The following is a 13184-nucleotide window of genomic DNA, read 5'->3' on the forward strand; positions in this document are numbered from 1 at the left end:
CAGTGCCTCACCCTTGGTTGGCACATTAACCATCTGTACTCCAGATATGTCCTCTATGTACTCCAGGAACTTGATGGATAACATGTGGGCTGGTGTATTGTTCTTCCAACAAGTGTCTAGGCAGCCAGAATCACCCATAGAAACAGGTTCTGTTGACCCAAAGCCTTCTTAAGTGACCCAAATATTGTTTAATTGGTGTTATTTCCTTGGTTTAGAGGTCAGTAGCAGATGCCTACTTGGAGATTCCACTTGGAGATGACTTCTCTGACCTTGACTCAGGCATTCAATAGAGCTTCCACAGTCTCTGTGCATTGGTATGCATATACTGGAGGTGCTTGCTCTCTTGCTTCTCCTCTTGGGAAGCAGCTAAGGAACATTCGGCACCGCTCTGGCTGGCCTGACATTCCCCAGATGAAAAAAATTTTGTTTTGATTCAAAACCTGCAGCTATGTTTCAGGGAAAAAAACACGTCCAAATAATTATTGTCTTTAATTTTCTGAGTAATTCTGAGTTTATGATACTAAGCTGTGTGCTGTGGCTATCCATGATTTGCTGTTGACTTTTTTTTAAGAAACCAATAATTTAATCAGTTTTGAACATTCAACATGGATCTGACTTTGTCTAAAGTAGCTTTCTATTTTTGAAATACATTCTTTTGATGTTGATAAAGGAAATAGTGTTTCCCTCTCAACATATTGTACATTGATATTTATTTTGCTTACATTTTGTATTTGAGTTTTGTTGTGGGGGCGCATATATAATGGCATTTGGGCAGAAACTGTAATGGAGTGTGAGCTCTATTAACTATGAGAACTGGGTTTTTTTTTGTTTTAATTTTTGTATTTCATGCACTAGGTGTATTTTAATAATGCCTTGCCTGCATTAAATCTAAGTATTTATATCATGAGTATATTAAACTGCATGCTTTTGAACACAGCCACCCAACATCACACGTGTATAATTCCAAATAAATAGACACAATAGTATTGCTTGGTGTAATGAATTGTGGATTAATCAGTTAGCTTCCCTCTCCAGAAACTATATGACTCTAATAGGGCCTAGAAATGCAATTGTGAACCTGAGAATTATTTTTCAGTTCTCTTCTGTTTCTAGAAGTAGGTTTTTTCATCATATGTGTATTTCAGTTAAGAGGGAAAACATGGAGAATAGGTCATAGTTGCCATCCTAATAACCAATCTAATTCCAAGCAATTTGAGACAAAATGGAATTCTGAATGTTGTTCATAATTTGTTACATACACAAATATGCTAAAGCATAACCTTTTTTCAGAGTTACCAAAATTTAACATACAATTCCATCAGCATATTGATGGGATACCTTAAGAATTACAACATTTTTTTTAATCTTTAGATTGGGAGCAGCCCAAGGTAGAAAGACTGTTCAAATCCTCAGCTGTTGCTTCAGAAGGAATAAATGTTCTTTGAGTAAAGATGAATTCATCAGAGCTGAACATTTGTTTTGGGCTAAAGGTCAAATATTTGGTCGCACTTTGGTCACCACCATCACAACCTTTCAGGTCAGTGGGAAAAGTACTATGTACTCTGTTACAGCAGTGAAATCTTCATCCTGGTTCATTAATTTGTGTATGTAACTGCACATAATTTTGGGAAAGTGAAGTTATAGAAAGTAGAATTCCACCTGAGTACATACATTGGATTTCCTAAAATTGTGACAGATTATGTCCTGAAGCATGCTGTTTCTGCTGTTTCCCACAATTGTGCCTGAAATTACACGTGAAATTCAGGTTGTACATTAATTCTAAATGTAATCACAAGGACATCTCAAATCCTTAAGATGTATTACTGTTTGGGGTATTCTCCCAGTGTATCAGGTATAGAAATAATTATGCTCTAAAAAGTATTTTCTTTCAAGAACACACATTTTGTCGCTTCTAATTGTCATCTTGTAGTTACTGAAGACTTTAGGAAGCTACTGCATGAATCCTGGCAGCATTTGACAGCTGTTGAAGGGAATGGGTAGTATGTCCTTTTGTGCTTCTTCTGTGGACTGGGAAATACCAACTATAAGGTGAAGTAAATACTGAAGAGACATTTTCAGTAAAACAAGCAATACTTGATTGATACAAATGGCGTTCCTTTTGATTTGAGACCTAACTCTCTAGGTTTACTCGAGATATTTAGTATCAACACTGTAAAATCCATTATGGATTATCCATCAATATAAGGTATATGGGAGCTAAAAATCTAAAACTTTTTAAAACTGCTTGGGTAGAGGTTTTGTTTGAAATGTGTCTAAATTTTGTACAGTTAATGAAGTTCTGAAGGACCTTAATATTTTGGGTGTTTTAGAGAATAATCAGGTATCTATAGAACTAAACTTTTGACTGTGACAATATATAGAATAGCACACAACTCTTCAGAAGTGCTTATAGAAACCACTCACAATAAATACCTATTTTACAGTTAGAAAAAGCATTTAGCATATCTGTATTGATAACTTCAACAGTTGTACTATAAGCTTTACAAATACAACTATTATAACCATTTGGATTTGTCTGAACAAATATCAGGAGAGGAAAACGGGAATTTGAAAGTCTTTAAAAATGACAAAGGTAAAAAATATCCATTAATCCACTGCCATACTTGTGCTCTTTCAGTGCAGCTTTTCATCAAGCATGTCTTGAACAAAATAACATTGTTGGTATCTCACCATAAATTGTCTTGTTTATAGAATGCGTTCTTCAAACTTGTATTAGAAATAGATGTTCATATATTCACTTTATGAAGTTGCCTAAGCTGAAGTGTTGAGACCTAGGCATTGTTATGAAGCTCAAAGATAGCAACAACAGTGATGGAGAAGAGTGATTTAACATTTGGTTGATTTATACTTTGTACAGGACTCTGTTATAGTGTGCAAAAGGTACTTGTTTTGAGTTGTGGATGTACTGCATGCTCACGTAATAGTTTAGCTCCAGTTAAAAAAGGATGGCTTTTAAGCTGTAAATACTGTATACTACTGTATTTCATTTTTTAAAGCAACTTTTTTACTTCCCTGTTTGTGTACAGTTCTCTATGTGCATATTAAAAAAACCTAAAACAAACAAACCACAACATTTTGGGAAACTTTTGTAGTTATCTTTTTTATTTTAATTGTGTTAACAACCTAAATATGTGCATTCAGCTGTCTGTTTAGTTTGAAGTCTTCATTGCATGCTTTCAGGTTCTTTGAAAAACAGCAATAACAGTTGGACAATTACTTAGAGTAAAACATTCTTCTGCACAATTTCCACTTCCTTTCTTTAGAATGCAGACACAGTGAAACAGTTGTCCAATTGTAAGATTTAAAGAATCGTTAAGTAGTCATTTATATTTATTTTCTTTTTGGTGGTAGGAAACGTCTCATAGTAGCTTATAAACAAAATTTGCAAGTTAAACATGATTTCTCGTGCTGATTTATTTAACTAAAATTTTCTATTAAACTATTTTCATAAACTTTATGTAGCTTGTTGCATGTTCTTCTAAGTAATCATGAAGTTATGTGTCAACCTCTGTATGAAACACTCTGATAACACAAGTTTTACATTTTGTGAATCTGGTTGAAATGTACAGATGTACACATAAAATAAAGCTAAAATTAGTAATTAAATGATGTACCTTCTTGTAGACCACACTGGTGTGTTCCTGCAATTGTCTTAATTGTGATTTATAGATAGAAAGAAAAACCCTCACTGTTACCTGTGTTAGCAAAAGACTAAAGTGTGTTGTGACAATACCTTCATTTCTACATTGTTTCCACATACAGTTTTTTAACCTATGGCCTCTGTTTCTTGTAGTTAAACTTTAGTGTTTGGGAAAAAAAATACCTGAGCAAATGAAACATCTGTAAATGGCTAGTTACAGCAGAAACTGAGGCAGCTGCTTCTGTGGTTATAATAAGGATTTGTTTATGCAACCGAGTGTATGTAGTTTAGAAAACAAATTGGTTGCAGAAATGAGAACCAGATTGATGTAGATCATCAGGTTAAGCCAGCTCACAAGGGAAAGCTGTTTGGGGAAAATAGGCTTAGTCAACATGATGTAAACGTTTTTATATTTTTTCTTTGTGGTCCTGCTGAGGTATATAGCTGCTAGTTATTCCTGCTTTTGTCCCATGTACTTAATTTTTAAGGAAGTCTAATTCACCATGATTAGTTATTATCTCTTGGAGATGTGATTTTGTAAGCTTTGTATTGCTTATTTTAAAGGAAAAAAGTTCTATTTGCTTTGTATTTTCTTAAATAATTTGTCTGAGAACATTCACTAGTACGTTTGTGTCTTCCATGGAGACTGAAAGTACTGCTTTTAGAGATGGCGTCACAGAAGCTGACTTATGAAGTGCTTAAAGGGCTTTAGAGAGTATAAAACCAGATTGCTATGTCTCAAAACAGCGGTGAGTTGTGGGATTTTTTGTTTGTTTTGGTCTTTTTTTTTTTTTTTTTTTTTTTTCATTTGAAGTTTTGTTTTCGGGGTTTTTTAACTTATAAGTCAAGATGAGCTTTTACTGTGAGTGATGGAAGTGCAAAAAGGGAAATCTGTCGAGAGGAAAGGATTCAGAACACCTGAACCTTCTGATTATAAACTCTGGAGGAGCTTGTGTAAAGCACAATGCAATGCTGTGCAAAAGTATCAGCTTTCAGAGGAACTGCCAGAAGCAAGCAGCTCCTTTAGCTTTGTGTCCTGTGTGGGGTACCTGCCTCTGCAGAGCAGCTGGGTACCCCCTGCATCTGCCTCTGAATGGGGCAGGGATGTTCCACTGCCACCCTGCTCCCTGGCTGCCTGCCCTGGAGCTCTGCGGGAGCATCTCTGAAATCTGAGCTGTGTCCCCAGCGGGAGCTGGGAGCAGGAGAACTGCTCCAAGGTAAGGCATCTCTGTCCAACCTGGAGCCCTCACTCCGGGAAGAGCAATGTCCAAATGCTATTTCCAGTACCCCACAGTGGCTCATTCACTACTGATTTTTTTTTTTTTCCCCTTCTTAAAAAATGAGATATACTTATTTTTAAGACACATATTCTCCCAAAGAACAGATTTTCTTGTTTTCTGAGAAGCTTAGTTTCAGGGAATGCTATTAAGCATTGCATCTTACATTGCTTCATAGAAAGGTTTTTAAATCAGTTTCACTCTTCCTTACACACAGGAGAAATAATATGTCAACTTTAGAATACCGTAAGTAATTAGCCTGGTGGGTTGGATGCAACCAGAATAAAACTGTTTAAGTGTTCTACATATTATGACATATATAAAATATCTACAACCATATATGTAAATATAGACATGTAAATATGTATATCCATATTTACTTGAGCTTGTCTTCCTGGCTATACTTTAGAAATGGTGGTGGGGTCTACCTTTTCTTTTAGATGTATTTGTTATTTTTCAAGTGGTCATAATAAGCTTGGACACAGAAATACAGTGTAGGTGAAGCTTGTTCAACTGTAAAATAGAATATATTTTACATACTTATAGTTTAAATTATTCAGGGAGCATGAGGACACAATTTTTATTTCAAGTATGTTCCTTTTATCCAAATATATGATGGCATATGTCAGCTCAGCTTTGTTGATGGATAATAGAACAACACTGATTACTGACATTCCAGGCATGCTAGAACCGCTGGCACTATCAGGGGTTTTTAAAATTGTTAAAAACTGACTGAAAATATTATTGTAAAATAGCAGCTTGAAATGTTATCAGTGGAAGGGGAGCCAGAGTAATCAGTAGTCTGAGCATATAGCTTCCTATTTAACATGGAATTTATCCCAACACAACTGTTGCAGAACCAGACAAAGCTGTCCCTTTGCACAGTGCCTGACTATCAGCTGACCAGCACCTCTGTACTGTGGCTGCATTTTACTTTAGAGCTGCCTAAACTGTCCCTGCTGCTATCTAAAAAAAAAATTTAAATAATGATGCCTTAAAAAAGAATGTTTCTGATGCCCTCTTTATTCTCTCTTTAGTGTTGGAGCAGTTACAGCCAAAGGATGCCTTTCCATTTCCAAACCTTGCCAGGCACAGCTTCTGCTTTTAGTACCATTCCAAGCACCCTCCCTCATCAGAGGTTATTTGTTGTTCCCTAACTACCCTGGGAGAGGTGTGCAGCCCTGCTCCTAGCACTGGACAGCCTAGAGCCTTGACCCCTGGCTGTTTCCCTCTTGTGCTGGCATGCATGCACAGGACCTGTCCTAAACAGGCTGTGTCTACACAGGTAAGTGTAAGACTGTAGAAAAGTAATCTAAAGGCAGGATGGGAAATATCAGGTGATAGCATTATTCAACATGCTAAAATGCTAGGGTTTAGGAAAATGTTTTATAAAAAGTCAAAACTGAGGCTGTTATCACATAGCTAACTTGAGTGATTAGGGATAAAGCATGTCAGTCACTGCCCGACAGTAGCATGTCAGGCTCATTGGATGTGGGTGAAAATGCCCTGATAGTGCATTAGATGGCTTGAGTGGCACATGCTTTTGGAATACCTTGAAGTGAAAGCATGGAACTGAGCTAGGATGGGGAAGCCAGAGCAAGAGACAGTGTGGGCAAGACTAGGAAGCTTTGAATTATGGTGAGGATGTTTATAGAGTGTGCAAAGGGAGCAAGGTAAGGTGTATTTCTCAGAATGGGGGAAAAGGATGCTGTGATAACAAGGAGGGAGGCAGCATGAGCTTCATCTGGAAGGCTAGGAGAGTTTTATTATTCTGAATATAAAAAGGTAGACATCCACATAAAAGATGTTGCCTCAAGTTTAGCATTTTTAATTATGGCAGTTCTGTACAGGAAGCGAAAGAAAACAGTGAGATATGAAAGCAAAGAATAATGTTTTGTGCTGGAAGAATTAAAGACACATTCCAGAGAATCTTCATACTTCACTCAATTCTCCTTCAGAGTCAAGTGCTGCACAAAGGTACACACCCAGGGCTGTTCCCCTCATGCAGAAGGAACACTTCCTCTTTCATGTAGTATTTATTCCGTGTTTTTTGGGATCCCACCAGTTTAGAAAACTCATGCCTTTATTAACTAATGACAAAACAACTAATTATAAACTTGTTCCGGTTCAGATAATATTTAAGTTATTTTTATCTAAATTGTTACTTTGGGGAATATTAGGACAATTGCTTTGCCACATCGGTTTTCCACAAATATAAGAAAAATATTTTTCTTTAAAACAAGCAAGCAAAAAGAACAAACAAGTACTACGTATTTCACTGTACCAAATCGTATGCTATGAATTTTTTTTCCTAATCCTGAAACAATATATAATCCTTCCTTTAGGAAAGGGTTGTAAAAGGGTTGGATAATTTGTTTCTCTGACACCAGGGGTTTGTCTGATATTTCAGCAAACCCCCTGCAAAGCAGAAGTTTTGTCACTAGGTGGTGATCTTGGCCTGTCCATGATTTCCCTTCCTCCTCCTTTCTCCCCCCTTTTGTCCCACGCTGCACTTCTAGATAATGACCAGAGCAACAATCCTATTTTAATGCTGCTTCTGAATATTATGTCTACAAAAGTAAATAGTCTTAGCATTTAAAAGCTTAGGAGAGACTGAAACTATTCGTTCTCACAGTTTTCCTCTTAACTTTATCTTTGCTTATTATGTCTGGTACTCATGGTATAATTTATTATTTATTCCTGGTTCTGTGTTTACCATTGTGCTATATGACACGAATATTTCTAAAATTCCAACTAAAAACTACAGGAGAAGATGAGAAAATCCAAATCTTGAACACTTAAATGTTAAATTACTCTTCACCTGACTCAAAAAAGAAATGTGGTTTTGGTGGTGGTGGGTGTGTTCCCAAATAAAGGAAAAGGGCAGTAATGTGTTGGCTTGGTAATTCAGGGCACAAGATTTTGCTAGTGAGAGGTACTAAGGAAGCAGTAAAAGTGGGAGTGTGCAACAAACAGGGACAGAAGGGAATGTCTTCTTGAGGCTAGACTCGCCACAGCAGGTGTCTTCTTTGGAACACCTCCCTTCTTTCCATGCAGTGCAGCTCTAACTCTGCACTAACTTTTGCAGGCTGACCAAGTGGGCCAGTAAAACTGGGAGTTTTTCAGGAATTGAATGTGATGGTTTTGCCATGTGTGTTACCTCCTGCAAGCTGGGACTCAGAATCCCATAGGCCAACTTTAGGTTTGCCTCTCTCAGTGCACAGCCATTGCATTAAGTGCTCTTATTTCATGGTGTGTTTTGGAAACTGAAGCCCTCCTTGGCTTCCTAATTGGTCAGACTGAGATATGAGATACTTCAGGAAGAAGCACTTCAGTGCCAAGACAGGGTCTTGCATTTAAATCTTTGCAAAGCACTTCCCAAGGGTTTGGTCAGAGTAATTACTTTGCAGACAGAGAGGATCTTGGTCAACTAATGCCTTGACTGGCATGTCTAAGGAAGATCAGCCTGAAAACCGACAGATCATCCAAGTCACATTAAAATCTCAGTCAACTGCAAGAGAAACTTATCAGTTCTCACTGGAAGTAGAGCTATTTCACAGGATTTCATGTCCCATGGGAAAGATTCCAAACAGTTCTGTAGTGAACTTTAATAGCTTTACAGTAGAGAGGGAAAGTACCTGAAATTCCTCATATAAGCATTAAACCCCCCATACTTCCACTTATCTGCCTAAACAATCTCATAATCACAGTGATTGCATATGCCCAGTGCTGAGCCACCCATTTTCATATTGAAGATTAACAACTATTTTTATTTATTTTATAATAGTGTATTATCCTGGAACCAATCGGGGGAAAATAAGAACTTCAGCCTAGGACAAGCCTTTTAGCCTCAAATTAACTCATTTTTGAATCAGTAAGATAGTCAGTTTATTATATTGAACTTTGTCAGTTTCTGAGTACAGATTTCAAGTAGGTTAATAAGATAAAGAAGACTTCAAATCTCCAAATTTAAAAGCTGTGGGGGATTGTTGGGATTTTTTTCAAAGCCCTTTTTCTTTTTCAAATAGGTTAAACAGTCTTTGGAGTGCTTCTTCTAACTGAAGTCATCCAACTAATTCTTTCAACATGGTGAAATCTGTTAAATCTAAGCTATAAACATCTTTTAGATATCCCGTGGAAACTTCCAGTTGAAAAAATAAATGGTGAGTCCCTGTTGTAAACTTTCAACAATGCCAATAACAGCAATATTCTGCCTTTTACCGTAAGTCTGAAGAGTGAGTTTTCTAGTAAGTTTACAATTCAATAGTTGAATGCTCTTGCTTTTGTGGAGGGGCCTCTAAGCACAAACAATGTAATGTGTGGATCATGTGCTTGGAAGGTACTTTAAATAAACTCTGATGGAGAGATTTATTAGTCCAGTAATTAACCAGAATGAGTAAAGCAAGCAGGTATTTAATGCCAGAGGTTGCATGAGGGATCATTGTTCCATGTCAAAACATGAACTTGCAAGTGGTAGAACAACGATTAAGTTCACACAGTTCCAGATTTGAACCTGAAACTTGTAGAGCTACGAGTTTTGAAGATATCACGCCTTAATTTAAAAACAAAACAAACAAACAAAAGGCTAAATAGTCTGACCTATTGCAAAACACGTCCATACTCAAAGGTCAGACTGAGTTTGGGAAGTGCCGGAGGAACAAGCATGGATATCCATCTTCTGAGAGCAAACAGCCCAGCCTAACCCTCTGAACAGCCAGCACTCCTCAGCAGAGCAGTCAGGGTGAACATGTGCAGCTATGGCTGGTCAAGAGCTTGTTTCCCTGACTTCTCTCTCCACATGAGAGAAGGGGACAGCCCCCTTTAGTGAAGTCTCAGTGTTAGCTAAACAATGAACCCTATTCACCTGTAAACATGTGCATTTGAGGCTTTTAAAAGTATATATGCTTTTGATAAAATGCCTATTACTAATCTTATAGCACAGGTCTGCAAGGTACAGCCTACTCTGAGGCTTCTTAAGTGTTCTCTGCTCTGATCTTCCTTCAAGTGTTTGACACTGATCTTCCTTGGTTTGTAAAGGTTCAACCTACCAATTTCATCTTATACCTAATTCAGGGAGTGAGGACTGAACATCTCATAGCCCCATGCCAAAAAGAGCAGAAGCATATGGTGCTATACCTGTGTGAAAGTATTAATGATTGTAACACTGTCTGCCCAATTGCTTCCTATGAATAACAGATGGCTCACAAACAGGTTATATCAATTGATCTTTCCATCTTCTCTTCTGTATTTGCCAGCAAATTTCCCTTTCCAGGCTCAGTTTCATAAACATGTAATTTAATGGGGGCACGGTTGAATTGCTTGGCTGCTATGGTTATAAAAAATAAAAGCTGTGAGCTCAACACAAGACCATGCATAGTTTGGGGGGACAAGGTGGAGTGTCATAACATTTATTGTAGTCTGTAGTGAAAAAGAGCCCTACAAAAACCAAATTCAGCGTAAGTTTTGGGTGCTCCTTTCTGTGGCAGTGAACATTCTGTGAAAACTCCCCACTGCCTGCACGGTCTCTGCTTTTGTGTAAACAGCACAGGGAGTGGTGTGTAGGCAGTGGTCAGTGGTAGACTGACATAAGTTCCAGGTATGAATGTCTTTAAAGCTCGTTCTTTCTCAATAGTTCCCTCTCACTAACAGCTGCTACTCTGTTGCCTTCTCTTTTACAGGTTCTTGATGTGGTTTTTGCAGCAGGACTCTTCTAAAAGGCTGCTACCTATCTGTACTTGTTCCTGCTCCTTACTGGTCCCCCTGGCCTCCAGTAGCTCACCCCTTTCAGTGAGCATGAGATTAAGTAAAAATATGGGATCCATTCTTTTCATTGCCATAGTCAGCTGTGATATCAGTTTTGATACAAAGCAATAATCCTCTAGGTATATCCTGTCTCATACATATGTATTTATTTGAGTAACACAAGCTGGGGTGAAGGAGTAATTCCCAGTATGTATCAGTCCTGCAACACAAACAATGATATTCAGTTGCACTTAACAGAGCATTTAAAGGGTTAATAAGTTTCAGTAGTGTGCCAGGTCATATATATGTTGTATGTTTGCTGGCACCCATGCCGACTATGTCCCTCCTTTTCAGTGAGAATAATTTTCTTTCAAAGAGCTTCTAATACTTCCCAGAGGTTTCTCTCTGACTTCCTGTTTTTTATTTAGGATGACACTTTTTTTTAATGTTCTCTTTTGTGTTCTGATGTGAAATTACAGCTGCTTTTGTATGCCATTGCATTATTTTCCCCTCTGTCCCCAGTTCCAGTAAAGCTTGCTGCAAGATGCCCAAAATTATTTGTCTGGAACTGCCTGGGATAGTTGATATTACAAATATCATGCTATGTATAAGTACTGTCAGATGTTCCTTTTCTCCTAGGTTTATTTTTGTCTGGATTCCTTAAAGGTGCTATGGAAAAGAGAACTTTATGTTCATGCAGCTGGAGGCTGAAATTATGCAGCTTATAACCACCTTTTAAAAATATATTAAAAAATTAATTAAAATGTTAAAACCTGCCATTATATTATGGGAAAGCAAAATTGCTGTTTTCTCCATACCCCTGGGAATCTTTTTCCAGGTGCTTTAAGGACATGTAGTACCTGTCTGACTCTATGCATTTATGACTCATTTTAGTTGTCTAAAAGAAATAACTGACTTATGCCAGACAAAAAGACACCAGTACAGGGAATGTGCCTCTTTGATTTTGGGAGTGAGGGGAAACATATGTGTGTACAACAGTAAAATCTCCTCTCCTTCTTGTTCTGTAGTGCTCTAGGAAAGGCAATCTGCCAGGGAGCAGTAAGGAATTTCAAGCTTCAGATGTGCAAGATTCTTGCAAATGTGTCTATCTTACAGGATATTGTTGTTCATTTGCTTTCCTGCTGTGAGGACTGTGTGTTACAGTTAGAGTGGAGAAAGGGGGAAAGATGCACTGGTGTAGTCCCATCTTTTATTCTGAGACCCAGGGTTATTTTAGAAAATGACAATTCTAGGACAATAGCTTAAGTTAACAATATTCCTTAGCTAGATGAGCACTACCACGGTTTTATTTAGCACATGTACAGGGTTTTTAATTTACTTTTGCCAATATGCATATCTTAAAATCTCTGGTACGTTTTTCCTAAGCCAAAAGACACTTAGAATCAAAAGAAACCAAACCAAACCAAAGAAGAAAAAAACCCCCCCAAAAAATCCCAAACAAACCCTCAAACCCAGAAATGGCCATTTCAAAACTTTTCAATTATGCAGGATATATTTAGAAGAATATTGATGATTTCAGGCTTTGCAGATGGCTGTTCATATTGCAAATGCCACCAGAACAAGCTATTAGTACAATCTGAAGGATGACGTGTATTGAACAGGCTTGGCAGTGGAACAATTTTCTTCCTCTAAGTGTTCATCATTTTCCTGGGGCAATGATATCACGAGAGAAGGAGTGAAGGCGTAGGAAAGGAGAATATGAAGAAGTCCTGCTGCTTTTTTCTGTGGCAGCTTGATTTATGGATAGAGTGTTCCTTGTCTCAGTATCAAATAGTATTTGTCAGCCCTTCAGGAGAATTACTGTTATTTTAAGGATGCTCTGATTTATTTTCATAGAAAAACTTTTGATAGATGTTTCATGCCACTGACCTTTGTAAGTAAGCACTCCGTATCTCACTGAAGCAGTAGTAAAAGCAAACCATACATTAGGAAATTCATTTCACTCATGATTCTTCATTGCAGCACACTTCACGGGGGCATCGATCCAATGTCAAAAGAAGGGGTCAATTTAGTTTCAAATCCTTAGCCCTGTGACAGCAGTTTGGGATCTGAAGAAGGATAAGGTGTACCAGGAGCAATGGCTACAGAAAAAAATTGCCTATGGACAGGCACTTCAGAAACCACAGAGGCTTGCAAGGCGATATGTGTAAGGCCTGTCTTCCTATGGATGACTTTCATAATATGAAGTTAAGGTGGAAGAATATTTAGTTCTGAAGTAAGAGGGTCTACAGAAAGTTACATGGCAGTGGTTAGCCTAGATTAAGTGTAGACAAGTGTTATTAATACAGGCCTCTAAAACTCATGTGTAATGTGAAAGACTTAATTGATAGGTCCCATGTGATATTGACAGAGGTATCTAAAGACCCTTATGACTTACAAAAAAATGATCGCACTAATTACTGGCTAAAGCAGCAGTGACAAAGCCCTAAAACTTTTCCCCCTTTTTCTTTTTCCCCCAGAATCACAATATTTAAAGAATATAG

Source organism: Pseudopodoces humilis, chromosome 1, assembly GCF_049639895.1.
Source record: "Pseudopodoces humilis isolate 2021_Gansu_Grassland_sample_001 chromosome 1, ASM4963989v1, whole genome shotgun sequence".
NCBI classification, from domain to species: domain Eukaryota; kingdom Metazoa; phylum Chordata; class Aves; order Passeriformes; family Paridae; genus Pseudopodoces; species Pseudopodoces humilis.